This window comes from Bactrocera tryoni, chromosome 1 (genome assembly GCF_016617805.1).
Source record: "Bactrocera tryoni isolate S06 chromosome 1, CSIRO_BtryS06_freeze2, whole genome shotgun sequence".
NCBI classification, from domain to species: Eukaryota; Metazoa; Arthropoda; class Insecta; order Diptera; family Tephritidae; genus Bactrocera; species Bactrocera tryoni.
In genome coordinates, this window is record NC_052499.1 from 19,113,248 (window position 1) to 19,119,029 (window position 5,782).

Sequence of the window (5,782 nt, forward strand, 5' to 3'; positions counted from 1 at the left end):
TAAACTATAATTCACACCAAAACTTATTGTGTTGGCATTGTCATTGGTGTTTACTCCGTTACCTAATTTAATAGATGTGTGTATGTAGTCAAAGCCATCGAATTATGAAGCACAAAGTACAGTGTTCATACTTTAAGTACATTTGTATTTATTCTTCAATAAAAAAGTAGTATCTTAATTACCTAATAAACGGCGAAACGTTAATACCCTTCACAGTTGCATTTTTATAGCATAAAACGGTGTAGAAAATCCTTATGGTAATTTTGATTGATCAGCTGGAATGACATCTGTATGCTATAGTGGTCCGATATGAACAATTTTCTCTGATATTGTAGAATTTTTCTTCTGCCAAGTTAACAACAGCGCGCCAGTCGTTTCTCCTTTTTGCTATGTGGCGCCAATTGGAGACTCCTAGCGAAGCCAGGTCCTTCTTCACCTGGTCTTTTCAACGGTGTGGAGGTCACTTCCTCTGCTTCCCTCGGCGGGTACTCAGTCGAAAACTTTCAGAGCTTGAATGTATTCGTCCATTTGGACGACATAACCTAGCCTGCGTGGCCCGTAGCCGCTGTCTTTTATTTCGCTGAACTCTGTCAATGTCGTCGTATATCTCATACAGCTCATCGTTCCATCGAAATGCGATATTCAAAGTGGCCAATGGGCAAAGTACTATAAATCTTCCGCAGAACTTTTCTCTCGAAAACTCGTAAGGTAGACTCATCAGATGTTGTCATCGTTCATGCCTCTGCATCATATAGTAGGACGGGAATAATGAGTGACTTATAGAGTTTGGTTTTTGATCCTCGAGAGAAAACTTTACTTCTCAATTGCCTACTTAGTCCGAAGTAGCACCTGTTGGCAAGAGATATTCTGCATTGGTTCCATGATAGACGAATTTATCTACGACTTCAAAGTTATGACTGTCAACAGCGACGTGGGAGCCCAGTCGCGAGTGCGACAACTGTTTGTTTGATGACAAGAGATATTTCGTCTAACCCCCGTTCACCATTATATTCATTTGCTTCGCTACCTTATACATTCTGGAAAAAGTAGAACTAACGGCGCCGGGGTTAAGGCCAATGATGTCAATATCATTGGCGGACGCCAGCAGTTGTACACACTTATAGAAGATGGTACTTTCTCTGTTTATTTCTGCAGCTCGAATTACTTTCTCCAGCAGCAGATTGAAGAGGTCGCACGATAGGAAGTCGGCTTGTCTAAAACCTCGTTTGGTATCGAACGGCTCGGAGAGGTCCTTCCCGATCCTGACAGAGCTTTTGGTGTTGCTCAAAGGCAGTTTACACAGGCGTATTAGTTTTGTTGGGATACCAAATTCAGACAGCACGGCATAAAGGCAGCTCCTTTTCGTGCTGTTAAAAGCGGCATTGAAATCGACGAAGAGATGGTGCGTGTCGATTCGCATTTCACGAATTTGGCGCATGGTGAATATCTGGTCAGTTTGGGTTATATATGTACATATAGGGTAACAGAAAAGTACCCGGCAAATGATATTTAAAAAAAATTATTTTACTTATTTGGTAGGACTGTTCTTAATTACTCTGTCAAATAGGAGCGCAATCTTTCTACCAGTTTGTTTACAGCAGCTGCTTACACATCAGACTCGAGTGCGGAAAAAAGGCTTACAGTGATTCAGTTTTTTTATCAAAAACACAAACCTACGAGTGGTACAAAGACGGTCGAGAGATCGTTGAAGACGTGCCTCGTTCTGGAATACCTTCGACCTCCTCAGGTGATGAAAATATTCAAAAAGTGAAGGATATGGTGCATGAAAATCGTCTCAATCGAGCTCAACATCTCTCGCGAGTCCGTTCAAATAAGTTTGGTGAATATTCTAGGTATGAAACGCGTTCTCGCTCGACTCGTCCCGATAAAGCTGTTTTTTTTCCAAAAAGAGTACAGTAAACTGATCTCTTTAGACACGCTTGATCGTGCGAATTCCGATCACACATTCATGGTAAGCATTATAAGTGCCGATGAGACATGGGTTTATGAGTTTGACATGCAAACAGGTCAGCAATCATCGGAATGGAAGAAAAAAACGAGCCGAAACCAAACAGACCATGCCAATGCTGCTCAAAAATCAAGGTAATACTCATTTTTGGATACCCGTGGTTTGGTGCATCATGAATATTCTTGATGATATTTGGTAAACTTTGTAATAAAATAAGGCGAAGTTCGTAGATAGGCGGTAATCGGACCAATGCCACGCCATTAAACGAAAACTTACAACGTGCCATAACTAAGCTCTTAATTAAGGTATAAGCCTATAATATGGGCTGACATTTAAAAAAAGTGGGTGCGACCCCGGTCTCTAATAGGTTTAATGTACATATTTCTTAACTATTAAAGGTATAAAACTAAAATAGCCCAGGAAAAATCCCTTAAGTACTCCTACCAGATGATAAAATCAGATGGCACACTCTCCATATAATGGCACTGTTAAAAACTACTAAAAGCCTTTTACTCTCGAGATAGTATGAGAAGGCTTTATAGGAGCCGGATTCAACATTTAACAATGGGCGTGACATCACCTACATTTAGATGAAATCAGATACCTAGAGAACTGCTGCATCGAGTTCAACCCAATTCTGTGTATGACATTCTTTTGTCATTTTTATGTAACAGTGTGAAAACGCGCGAAATCGGATACCAACTGTGTCTTCTTCCAATAAAATTCCATTTGATTAATTCTATTTCCTTTAGTACATCGTAATCAAACTTTGCATGAATAGTGGCGGTATGAAATCCAGTCAATGTGTGAGATACAAAATTGAAATTCAGAGACAAACCTTGCCTGATAATAGTTCGTCCGTGTGTCATAAATTGGTCAGGTGAATACTTTCGTTAAACCTGACCTTGTACCCCATATGTCGGTCAATATGTGAGTTATCTTAGTGAAAACAGAAGAGCGTGTTTTATTAACAACAGAGTGTATTTGTGCCTAAAATGGAAAAAATGGAGTGAAAACTTGCCCTAGCTCCCGACTAACTTAGTCTATATAATATATTATTGCGGTATTGTCAGAAATAGATAAAATTGGCTCAAATACATTTCTTCAACCCCTACTAGTACATACCTAATATACAATTTCAAACTTCTGGTTGGCCTTATACCATATATACGAATACTATATACCACATACTACATAAATTATTATTGTTTTTCTAACAAGCTGCATGTGGAATATGTTGTTCAGTTTGTAAATTATATACAAAAATCGCCGGACTTGGTCTTTATAAGTTTCAAGAGTACAAAATATTCGAATACAGCCGAACTTAGCTCCTTTTTACTGGTTTAAATTACTTCTGTTTGATAATACATTTAAATAATTAAAACAATTTATAAAATATATTTTGCAGTACCAGTCCACATTGCTGAATCATTTCTGCTGCTTAGCTGCTAAACATAACTCCGGCGGTTTAAGTTGAACTCTAACCTTACCAATCAAACCTTTTCCGTTATCTCAAAGTTATTTGGCGTAAAACCAGTCACTTTCAGAATAACTGAGTTTTTTTCTCAAACACAACGTCCACTCATCTGGTCTGTATTTCCGACGCTGAGAAATATTTTTAGAATTGATCTGGGAACAGTTTATTCCATTGAGCTCGGTAAATAAATCAGCAAGCAAGCCGTATATGGGTCTTTTCCGTCTACTATATATGTATGTAAGTATGTCAACAGCCACGTTATTGTTGCTCAGGCTTTCCAATTCAAAGAAGTAAGTAATTGTTTCCATATAATTATTTTTAAATTATCAGCGTTCACTAAGAACGAGTATGTCATCATTAGTGGATTTTAATATACATACAATTAGCTTGAGGACATAATTATAAATAGACCTATTTATAAATCTGTCATCATAAACATTCTAGTGCAACATTGAATGAGTCTATCCTTGTGGTTTTCGAAACGAAAATTTCCGCAATTAACCACAAACAAATGTATATACATAAATGAGTGAAAGAACTCAGTACTTTTCTGCAATTAAAATAGTGTGTTTTTTGTTACAATAATCCAACAGTTTCTTCATTTGCGATTCGATACGCTTTCACCACGTAGTTTATGCCTTTCATGTGTCAATTGGGTACCAAATCGGTTTATGTTAAGTTTCTTATATCTTTTTTCAATTACTTTATGTACTTTATACCAGTTTCTTGTACGATTCATTATTTTTGGGCCTCTAGGTGTATTTAAATCGAAACAAGTTGATATAACATATATCACAGAGACAACTATTTAATATTCATTATCTGTTCTATTATGCCAGTTTATGTAATTTATATCACTTAATTGTTCAATTCATCACTTTATAAGGTTTCTTATATGATACTCCTTTTTCCACTATGCCATTTTATGTCATCTATACCAGTTTTCTGTTCGTTTCTCCACTTTCTAAGACTTGTCGAATTGAGAACCGTTACTATATATGTATGTGACAAACTTCTCAACAAAAATGTTATACAGATAGAAGAACCAGTTCCACACATGTATGTATATGGAAATTATGCCATTTGAAAACTTTATTTTTACATTAGACCAAAGCATTGAATTGTATTAGCGAGTTCGAACTGGAAGCAAGTAAAATTTCAACTATCAGTAAGGAAGTGAAGCCATATGTTTTCATCTCAAGATTAAAAGTTGATTGAGGACTCTTATAGGATTTAATACAAAAATTCCAATATATTTTATTTAAAAAAGAAGTTTGTTAAGTTTGTATTTCAATTGAATATTCAGCAAAAATGAACAATAAACGTAAAAATATTCATAAAATTCGCAATTTTTTTAAAACCTCTAGAATTATCAAAAAATTCCGAAATCAAAAATAAACATAAAAATGTTCATAAAATTCCAAATTTTTTCCAAAACTTCTAGAAGAATCTTTCAGAACAACTTCTAATTAATTATTTTCTTCGCTCATGAGCTCTTCAAGATTGTTGCTGTGATAAAAAGTATAAACTTTTTTGGATTGAACTCAAAAGGAAATACATACATACATATATATTTTGTTTAATTAGCACATCGACTTATAAGGAATGAGATAAAGCTATGATTTTCGATAACGCTTGTCTTTACCTTGCATAAAAATTTACATATGCTGATGACAATGCGAAATTAATGAATGAAAAACATTTAAGGCATAAACTAACTCTCAGCAGTGTGGGCTGTTTTAATTATTATTTCGCTATTATATCTGGTTTTTTATCATGCTGAAACTGGATATAATTCATTCGCCATGGCGGAAAATAACTTTTGAGGCAAGCATTCTGAATCATCTCTTTGCCGAATGATTTTTAACAATTATTGAGGTTAGTTGAGACAAATCGGGGTAAATGTGTGTTAATGAACTCATAAAACTATTTATAAATTATATTTATATATGTATATATATATATAAACAAGACTCAAATTTTCCAATTAAGGGGGGAGCCTGCTTTAGAGGCTTCGAAAAATCTATATTTTCAAGGATTTTTTTGGAAAGGAAAGAAATATCTGATTGAAATGAAACTTTTAGGATTTATTCTTATATACTCGTAGAGTCTTCTCAAATTTTTTTATTATTATACATTAGATATTCTTCATGTTTGAAGAAATTTACGGAGGCGCCTCGAGTGTGCAATTTCTGTGTGGCAGGCAAGATGCAGGTCGCAATTTTCATCTGAAACAAAAAAACAAAAGAAATTTTTAATTTTAAGTAGTGTAACTTCTAGGTGAACCAAGAAAATTCAACAAAAAGTGAAAAATTCAACAATTCGCTCATATATCT